The sequence below is a fragment of the Procambarus clarkii genome, chromosome 48, assembly GCF_040958095.1.
Source record: "Procambarus clarkii isolate CNS0578487 chromosome 48, FALCON_Pclarkii_2.0, whole genome shotgun sequence".
Taxonomy (NCBI): domain Eukaryota; kingdom Metazoa; phylum Arthropoda; class Malacostraca; order Decapoda; family Cambaridae; genus Procambarus; species Procambarus clarkii.
The window spans coordinates 1,623,508-1,634,825 of record NC_091197.1 but is presented as its reverse complement, the minus strand read 5'-3'; positions in this window follow the sequence as shown (position 1 = coordinate 1,634,825).

Sequence of the window (11,318 nt, the reverse complement as noted above, 5' to 3'; positions counted from 1 at the left end):
ACAGAGGGAGGTTATTATTTAATATATATTAAGCAATATAATATTAAACAAAGAGAGAAATCATTTTGAAAATGTGTGACAGTTGGAGCAGAAGGGGGGGTGGTTGTGGGGTGTCGCTGGGTGTAATAATTCGAGTGTAATTTGTGGCGATAGGTTATATAGTTAGAGTTGTTGGCTTTATATACCAGAGGGGACCCAGGCCTTATGCACAATGTGTGGGTTGTTATGTAGTGGTTGGGCGTAGTGTAGAGAGTGGACGGGGGTTGGTGGGTGGCAATGGGTGGGGTTTTTGATTGTGTATTTGTTGGTGGGCGTGTTTGTGGGGAAGGTGGGCGGGGCTGGGAGAAATGTGTGGGTAAAGGTGGCGAAAAATGTCGGGTGGTGGAGTCTGGGGGTTTGAATATTCTCGTTTTCTGTTGGTGAGTCTTCCCACATTGTGGCTGACTAGATGGACCCTCAATCTCTCTCTCCTGACTCGTTATCTCGTTGCTCCTACTTCAACAGTGCCTCTTTACCTTCTCCATGTGTGACACACACCTACCTACACACCTGCACCTTACGTTGAGCAGGTGTGGGGAGCGTAATAAGAGCGAGAATGGTGGGTAGAGAGGCATAAATGTGTGTAACTGCAGGCGGCTGAGTGTTACGAACCCGGATCCAGCATCCAAGCAAGGAGCAGTAACCACTACGCCATCTGTGGGTCGGCTCCCGCAACCCCCGCCAAACGGACGACGACACCTAGTGAGGACAGCGTGTACTGGCCTCGAGGACCAGTTTCCAGTCTGGTTCAGCGCTCAACACCGCCGCTCCTGACCTCTGGTGAGGTGGTGCTCCGACGACAGCGCCATCTAGGGAGTGGATATGTCGGGCGTTTGTATCTGAGCCTGTGAGTGTGGTGTATTAGTGTCCCGGTTATTAATGACGTGTCTGCTTACAGAGCCGACCTGGGACCACTGTGTTGAAGGTGTAGTCAGTCTACCCGAGGCAGCCAGTCTCCATACAGTGAAGTTTGCTGCAGCTGTCGTGACGTCGTCCCCCCAGAAGAACACTGTGGTGTGTTAAGCCTGCCAGTGGAGTGGCAGTGGAAGGATTTACCCGGGACCGACGGTTGGAGACGATAATCCACTGGGGTATTGAGGACAGGAGGGTGATTGGTGATATCACACGAGACTCCTGTCTAGGGCGTATCCCTTTTATCGTTCGTGGAGTGGCCGTACAAGCCTTGGTGGCTCAGTACCTGCCAGCAGACCTGCTGGACGTGTGGTTGACGGCCTCCACGACGGTGCCCCCAGTGGACCTGTGTTGTGGCTGACCAGTGGCCAGGGTAGACTCGGCGTTCTCAGAGGACACGTCTTGAGGCCACGAAGAAAGCACCGCGGACTCAGCACCTAGCTTCAAGGATCCATAGTCTCCAGCAGAAGACTACAGTGTTGATCCCCTTTGTAAAGTGTTAATACCCCTCCCCCTTGTGTACGTTTTATTTCTATATATTTAAATGGTGATGGTGAAAATTATACTATATTAAGTTCTTACCTTTCTTTCCCTACTCCCTTTAAGTTACTTGCGTCACGGATCGCATCCCTTGATAGCCTCTACTGGCTTGGGGCCGGATATATATCTTCCTCTAACTACATCAGAGTAAGAACCCCGTTGCGTCCCGAGAGGGCCGTAACACTGAGGGGCAGAGGGAGGTAGCCAGGCGCGCTCACCTCAACTGTGTGTGTGTGTACGGTGGTGCCACAGTGGACGGCTCATCTTCGTCCATGTCCACTCCCAACCCTTTATTAACCCTCAGTGACACTCCAGGCAACAACACTGTGTCACTAGCGACACTTTTCACTGACACACTGTGGCCATAAAACACCTGCCAATACCCGCAACACCTCCCACTGGCCAGCAACGTGGCAACAACATCATCAGCTGACTGCCCCACCCACCAACCACCACCTTCCTTTCTCTCTCTCTCTCTCTCTCTCTCTCTCTCTCTCTCTCTCTCTCTCCCAAACTAACTACTACAGTTTGCACCAGCTTAATACTCTCACGAATTTCCCTTCTCAGCAACGTTTGACCTCACGAATTTTGTCCTCACGACGTTAACCTAACCTCACAGGCATCAAACCTAATCTCACAGATGGAAAATCGAGTCAGGTCCGAACCTGACTCGATTTGATGAGTTTATAAGGTTGGTTTAAGTCATTTGAATTGGAGAGAGAGAGAGAGAGAGAGAGAGAGAGAGAGAGAGAGAGAGAGAGAGAGAGAGAGAGAGAGAGAGAGAGAGAGAGAGATAGATAGATAGATAGATAGATAGATAGACAGATAGATAGACAGATAGACAGATAGATAGACAGATAGACAGACAGACAGATAGATAGATAGATAGATAGACAGATAGACAGATGGGCTCGTACATCACACCCCCTCCCTCCCTCCCCCTTACCTCGCAATCTCTCGTGTCACCTTTATTTACCTTACGCCCGGCCAGCCAGACGTCGCATACAGGTTACCTCTTATCATATCTTATCTTCGCCATAATATCTTGACCGTCCCTCCTCTCTCTCTCTCCTTTCATTCAGTTCAGTTCAACTATTTTCCAACATCGTATGTTTGCTCCTTTTCATTAAGCAAGTCAGTTTTACACAAATAAATCGTGTTAGTAAGCAAGTTCTAGCTCACGTTCCCCCACCTTACTCCCCTGTCATATAATGAATACTATCATTCCAATCCCTCTAAAATTTAAAAATAATCATATTTCAAACGTAGTTCAATACAGTAATTTAGTTATCAAGCTCCAGCGCTTGTCCTCCGCCTTAGCTCTCTCTCGTATCTTCGTTAGTAACAGTCCAATTTCCCTGAAATTTTTACCCTCTGTATTTCAGGCTCCGTAAATAAGATCAAAACAGTTATCGAGCTCCAGCGCTTGTCCCCCACCTTATTTCGTTTTATACAAGATCGTTAGTAACAGTCCAATTTCCCTGAAATTTTTACCCTCTGTATTTAAGACACCGTAAATAAAATCAAGTCAGTTACTGAACTCCAGCTCTCGTCCCCGCCTTAGTTCTCTTTCATATCTTTGTAAATAATACATCAATTCCCCTGAAATTTTTACCCTCTGTATTTCAGACACCGTAAATAAAATCAAGTCAGTTATCGAGCTCCAGCTCTCGTCCCCGCCTTAGTTCTCCTTCGTATCTTTGTAAATAACCCATCAATTTTCCCCTGAAATTTTTACCCTCTGTATTTCAGACATAGTAAATATGATGAAAACAATTATAAAACTCTAGCTCTTGTCCTCTGTCCAAGCTCACTTTTGTAAATTCATTACTCTCAGTCCAAATCACCCAACTACATTTTCAGACATAGTAAATAAAAACCAGTTCAGTTATCAAGTTTCAACTCTTGTGCCCCAGCTTAGTTCATTTGTGCAAGTTCTTTATTTTCCAACTAAATCACCTGAGATTTAAGATCACCTTATTTTCTAACGTAGTAAATTTAATCTGGACATTAGCAAAGCTCCATTTCCTCAGCCTTAGATCATCAGACATAAATATATTCGATCAAGTCCCTCTCCAGCCTATCTGTTTTATCAGAGTAATTACTTTACCCTTCTCATCCCCAACGTATCAATCCCCAACGTATCAAAACCTTCAATAATCATACTGTATTTGCATATTTTCTCTATATTCAGCTGTGTTCTTCACATTTTGTCCATGTTTTCTGTGTTCACTCCATGTTCTTCAAATGTTCACAGTCCCATTCAGTTCATATTTTCACAAGTATCTCCATTTTTTTCTATAATCTTTCTCTTAGTCTCATTACTTTCTCTACAAATTCTAGTCATATTTTCTATGTTTTCATGTTCATCACATGTTCTCTTTACAACTTTTATACTCAATATTCATGCTAACTTCCATATGTTGTGTTCTTTGTCAATATTCATGTTCCTCTATAAGTTCATATTCCCTGCTTGTTCACTCTATTCATCAACTTTTTCTTACATGTTTTCTGTGTTCACCGTATGTTCACTGTGTTCATTCCCTTACTTAATCTCAATTTTTTTTATGTTCTTTGTTTCTTCCATTCACTAACTAGTTCTTTGTCAAATAATATTATACTGCATTACAGTTTCCTCAACAATTTTAGTCACCAAGTTTTTATTTGCAAAACTATGTCAAAGTAATTCTCATAGTCAACTTATTAGTTCTACCAACCCCCGTTCGTAAACAAAATCTACACTTTATTCAGTTCCAAATTTACAAAGACAAACCTTTCTTGCAACTTCTTAACTAAAATCTTTCACCAATCAACTAAAAAACATAGTCACTTTCGTCATTTCTCAACTAAACTTATTATCCAGTCAACTAAAAATAGTCAGAAATAGCCTCGTCCAACACTGTTCTTAACTAAAACAACCTTTCTCTTAGCTAAAAATTGTCAAAGGAAACTTCTTTCAGCACTTTCTTAACAGCCGCTATGTTTCATCAAGAAAAAATTGTCAAAGGAAACTTTCCAAAACTGTTCATAACTAGCTTTTTATCCATCGTCAATCAACTAAAAATAATAACTTTCATCATTTCTTAACTAAACATATTCCCCATTCATCAGAAAATAACCGTGTTCTTCATGTTTCATTGTCATTTCATAACTAAAATTATCCATCAATCAACAGAAAAAGCCATGTTCATCATGTTTTTGTCTTTTGCTTAACTAAAATTATGTTTTGTCAAGTAAGAAAAAATAACCAAAGATATCTTTCATCGCTGTTCTTAACAGACATTATACTTTGGGGAGCACAAAAATAGTCTCCCTCGTCATGTTTTATCTTTTCCTTAACTAAAGTATTCATCAGTCAACTAAACAATAGTTACTTCATCATGTTTCCTTGTCATTTCTTAACTGAAATATCACTTCTCTCATCTGAAATAGTCATGTGTAGCCTCTTTCCAACACTGTTCTTAACTAAAGTAGCCTTTCACTTCGCTAAAATAGTCATATTCATCGTTGTTCCTAACTAAAATATATGTCGTTAAGTAAGAAATATAGTCAAAGACACTCTTCGAGACATCAAGGACTTACTCAAAGACATCAAAGTTGCACTCAAAGACATCCTTTGAGACATCAAAGACATCCTTTGAGACATCAAAGACATAATGTCTGTCATGTCAAGTATAATGTCTGTTAAGAACAGCGATGAAAGATATCTTTGGTTATTTTTTCTTACTTGACAAAACATAATTTTAGTTAAGCAAAAGACAAAAACATGATGAACATGGCTTTTTCTGTTGATTGATGGATAATTTTAGTTATGAAATGACAATGAAACATGAAGAACACGGTTATTTTCTGATGAATGGGGAATATGTTTAGTTAAGAAATGATGAAAGTTATTATTTTTAGTTGATTGACGATGGATAAAAAGCTAGTTATGAACAGTTTTGGAAAGTTTCCTTTGACAATTTTTTCTTGATGAAACATAGCGGCTGTTAAGAAAGTGCTGAAAGAAGTTTCCTTTGACAATTTTTAGCTAAGAGAAAGGTTGTTTTAGTTAAGAACAGTGTTGGACGAGGCTATTTCTGACTATTTTTAGTTGACTGGATAATAAGTTTAGTTGAGAAATGACGAAAGTGACTATGTTTTTTAGTTGATTGGTGAAAGATTTTAGTTAAGAAGTTGCAAGAAAGGTTTGTCTTTGTAAATTTGGAACTGAATAAAGTGTAGATTTTGTTTACGAACGGGGGTTGGTAGAACTAATAAGTTGACTATGGGAATTACTTTGACATAGTTTTGCAAATAAAAACTTGGTGACTAAAATTGTTGAGGAAACTGTAATGCAGTATAATATTATTTGACAAAGAACTAGTTAGTGAATGGAAGAAACAAAGAACATAAAAAAAATTGAGATTAAGTAAGGGAATGAACACAGTGAACATACGGTGAACACAGAAAACATGTAAGAAAAAGTTGATGAATAGAGTGAACAAGCAGGGAATATGAACTTATAGAGGAACATGAATATTGACAAAGAACACAACATATGGAAGTTAGCATGAATATTGAGTATAAAAGTTGTAAAGAGAACATGTGATGAACATGAAAACATAGAAAATATGACTAGAATTTGTAGAGAAAGTAATGAGACTAAGAGAAAGATTATAGAAAAAAATGGAGATACTTGTGAAAATATGAACTGAATGGGACTGTGAACATTTGAAGAACATGGAGTGAACACAGAAAACATGGACAAAATGTGAAGAACACAGCTGAATATAGAGAAAATATGCAAATACAGTATGATTATTGAAGGTTTTGATACGTTGGGGATTGATACGTTGGGGATGAGAAGGGTAAAGTAATTACTCTGATAAAACAGATAGGCTGGAGAGGGACTTGATCGAATATATTTATGTCTGATGATCTAAGGCTGAGGAAATGGAGCTTTGCTAATGTCCAGATTAAATTTACTACGTTAGAAAATAAGGTGATCTTAAATCTCAGGTGATTTAGTTGGAAAATAAAGAACTTGCACAAATGAACTAAGCTGGGGCACAAGAGTTGAAACTTGATAACTGAACTGGTTTTTATTTACTATGTCTGAAAATGTAGTTGGGTGATTTGGACTGAGAGTAATGAATTTACAAAAGTGAGCTTGGACAGAGGACAAGAGCTAGAGTTTTATAATTGTTTTCATCATATTTACTATGTCTGAAATACAGAGGGTAAAAATTTCAGGGGAAAATTGATGGGTTATTTACAAAGATACGAAGGAGAACTAAGGCGGGGACGAGAGCTGGAGCTCGATAACTGACTTGATTTTATTTACGGTGTCTGAAATACAGAGGGTAAAAATTTCAGGGGAATTGATGTATTATTTACAAAGATATGAAAGAGAACTAAGGCGGGGACGAGAGCTGGAGTTCAGTAACTGACTTGATTTTATTTACGGTGTCTGAAATACAGAGGGTAAAAATTTCAGGGAAATTGGACTGTTACTAACGATCTTGTATAAAACGAAATAAGGTGGGGGACAAGCGCTGGAGCTCGATAACTGTTTTGATCTTATTTACGGAGCCTGAAATACAGAGGGTAAAAATTTCAGGGAAATTGGACTGTTACTAACGAAGATACGAGAGAGAGCTAAGGCGGAGGACAAGCGCTGGAGCTTGGTAACTAAATTACTGTATTGAACTACGTTTGAAATATGATTATTTTTAAATTTTAGAGGGATTGGAATGATAGTATTCATTATATGACAGGGGAGTAAGGTGGGGGAACGTGAGCTAGAACTTGCTTACTAACACGATTTATTTGTGTAAAACTGACTTGCTTAATGAAAAGGAGCAAACATACGATGTTGGAAAATAGTTGAACTGAACTGAATGAAAGGAGAGAGAGAGAGGAGGGACGGTCAAGATATTATGGCGAAGATAAGATATGATAAGAGGTAACCTGTATGCGACGTCTGGCTGGCCGGGCGTAAGGTAAATAAAGGTGACGCGAGAGATTGCGAGGTAAGGGGGAGGGAGGGAGGGGGTGTGATGTACGAGCCCCTGAAAACCCTGGCCCGCACAGGTGATTTTCTAAATTTATATGAATAACTAAGGCTTACATAGACGATTTTGTAAGTTGAAAACATGTAAAATATGTCCGTAGAGTTCTCATGGAAACCCTAAAGCGCTACATACGTTACTTGAATTTGTTCCATAAGCCCTTAACAAACTTCTATGTCTTGGAAATTATTTTTCTCATAAGAACTTTAACAAACTCGTATGATATTATTTTTCATTATAAGAATTCCCTAATTCCAAATCTGTGACTCCCCAAATTCACCTGAAAACCCTAAAGCGCTACAGGGGATTTTACAAATTCACCTGAAACCCCCCAAGCGCTACACGGGATTTTTTCCCACAGAAAAAAAAATCCTCTGTGGCGCTTACACCTCACAGGGGTCCTCTGGCCAGAAAAAAAAATCCCCTGTGGCGCTTACACCCTACTACTGACGGGGGTTGGTGGGTGGCAATGGGTGGGGTTTTTGATTGTGTATTTGTTGGTGGGCGTGTTTGTGGGGAAGGTGGGCGGGGCTGGGAGAAATGTGTGGGTAAAGGTGGCGAAAAATGTCGGGTGGTGGAGTCTGGGGTTTGAATATTCTCGTTTTCTGTTGGTGAGTCTTCCCACATTGTGGCTGACTAGATGGACCCTCAATCTCTCTCTCCTGACTCCCTGACTCGTTATCTCGTTGCTCCTACTTCAACAGTGCCTCTTTACCTTCTCCATGTGTGACACACACCTACCTACACACCTGCACCTTACGTTGAGCAGGTATGGGGAGCGTAATAAGAGCGAGAATGGTGGGTAGAGAGGCATAAATGTGTGTAACTGCAGGCGGCTGAGGGGCAGAGGGAGGTAGCCAGGCGCGCTCACCTCAACTGTGTGTGTGTGTGTGTGCGGTGGTGCCACAGTGGACGGGTCATCTTCGTCCATGTCCACTCCCAACCCTTTATTAACCCTCAGTGACACTCCAGGCAACAACACTGTGTCACTAGCGACACTTTTCACTGACACACTGTGGCCATAAAACACCTGCCAATACCCGCAACACCTCCCACTGGCCAGCAACGTGGCAACAACATCATCAGCTGACTGCCCCACCCACCCACCACCACCTTCCTCTCTCTCTCTCTCTCTCTCGCCCAAACTAACTACTAGAGTTTGCACCAGCTTAATACTCTCACGAATTTCCCTTCTCAGCAACGTTTGACCTCACGAATTTTGCCCTCACGACGTTAACCTAACCTCATAGGCATCAAACCTAACCTCACAGGCATCAAACCTAATCTCACAGATGGAAAATCGAGTCAGGTCCGAACCTGACTCGATTTGATGAGTTTATAAGGTTGGTTTAAGTCATTTGAATTGGGGAGAGAGAGAGAGAGAGAGAGAGAGAGAGAGAGAGAGAGAGAGAGAGAGAGAGAGAGAGAGAGAGAGAGAGAGAGAGATAGATAGATAGATAGACAGATAGACAGATAGATAGACAGATAGATAGACAGACAGATACAGATAGATAGATAGATAGATAGACAGATAGACAGATAGATAGACAGACAGACAGATAGATAGACAGATAGATAGATAGATAGATAGATAGATAGATAGATAGACAGACAGACAGACAGACAGACAGACAGACAGAGGGAGGTTATTATTTAATATATATTAAGCAATATAATATTAAACAAAGAGAGAAATCATTTTGAAAATGTGTGACAGTTGGAGCAGAAGGGGGGGTGGTTGTGGGGTGTCGCTGGGTGTAATAATTCGAGTGTAATTTGTGGCGATAGGTTATATAGTTGATGATGATGATGATGAAGATTAAGCCACCCAAAAGGTGGCACGGGCATGAATAGCCCGTAAGTGGTGGCCATTTTAAGCCATTACCAGTATCGAGCTGATACTGGAGATCTGTGGAGGTGCGAATGCACCCTGCATGATGGGAGATGTCTCCCTTGTGAATGTGTTAAGATGAAGATGAAGCCACCCAATAGGTGGCACGGGCATGAATTGGTAAGTGGTGGCCCTTTTGAGCCATCACCAGTATCAATAGATGATACTGGAGATCTGTGGAGGTGCGACTGCACCCAGCGTGACGGGAGATGTCTCCCGTGTTTTAAACAGATGAAGAAGATGAAGATGAAGCCACCCAAAAGATGGCACGGGCATGAATAGCTCGTAAGTGGTGGCCCTTTCGAGCCATCACCAGTATCAAGAGCTGATACTGGAGATCTGTGGAGGTGCAAGTGCACTCAGCGTGACGGGAGATGTCTCCCATGAATGTGTCCAAGATGACGATTAAACCATCGAAAAGGTGGCACGGGCATGAATAGCCCGTAAGTGGTGGCCCTTTTGAGCCATTACCAGTATCAAGAGCTGATACTGGAGATCTGTGGAGGTGCAACTGCACCCTGCGTGACGGGAGATGTCTCCCGGACCAAGTGGTGACCAAATGGTGTTATATAGTTAGAGTTGTTGGTTTTATATACCAGAGGGGACCCAGGCCTTATGCACAATGTGTGGGTTGTTATGTACTGGTTGGGCGTAGTGTAGAGAGTGGACGGGGGTTGGTGGGTGGCAATGGGTGGGGTTTTTGGTTGTGTATTTGTTGGTGGGCGTGTTTGTGGGGAAGGTGGGCGGGGCTGGGAGAAATGTGTGGGTAAAGGTGGCGAAAAATGTCGGGTGGTGGAGTCTGGGGGGGGTTTGAATATTCTCGTTTTCTGTTGGTGAGTCTTCCCACATTGTGGCTGACTAGATGGACCCTCAATCTCTCTCTCCTGACTCGTTATCTCGTTGCTCCTACTTCAACAGTGCCTCTTTACCTTCTCCATGTGTGACACACACCTACCTACACACCTGCACCTTACGTTGAGCAGGTGTGGGGAGCGTAATAAGAGCGAGAATGGTGGGTAGAGAGGCATAAATGTGTGTAACTGCAGGCGGCTGAGGGGCAGAGGGAGGTAGCCAGGCGCGCTTACCTCAACTGTGTGTGTGTGTGTGTGCGGTGGTGCCACAGTGGACGGGTCATCTTCGTCCATGTCCACTCCCAACCCTTTATTAACCCTCAGTGACACTCCAGGCAACAACACTGTGTCACTAGCGACACTTTTCACTGACACACTGTGGCCATAAAACACCTGCCAATACCCGCAACACCTCCCACTGGCCAGCAACGTGGCAACAACATCATCAGCTGACTGCCCCACCCACCCACCACCACCTTCCTCACTCTCTCTCTCTCTCTCTCGCCCAAACTAACTACTACAGTTTGCACCAGCTTAATACTCTCACGAATTTCCCTTCTCAGCAACGTTTGACCTCACGAATTTTGCCCTCACGACGTTAACCTAACCTCATAGGCATCAAACCTAACCTCACAGGCATCAAACCTAATCTCACAGATGGAAAATTGAGTCAGGTCCGAACCTGACTCGATTTGATGAGTTTATAAGGTTGGTTTAAGTCATTTGAATTGGAGAGAGAGAGAGAGAGAGAGAGAGAGAGAGAGAGAGAGAGAGAGAGAGAGAGAGAGAGAGAGAGAGAGAGAGAGATAGATAGACAGATAGACAGATAGATAGACAGACAGATAGACAGATAGATAGATAGACAGATAGATAGATAGATAGACAGACAGACAGACAGAGGGAGGTTATTATTTAATATATATTAAGCAATATAATATTAAACAAAGAGAGAAATCATTTTGAAAATGTGTGACAGTTGGAGCAGAAGGGGGGGTGGTTGTGGGGTGTCGCTGGGTGTAATAATTCGAGTAT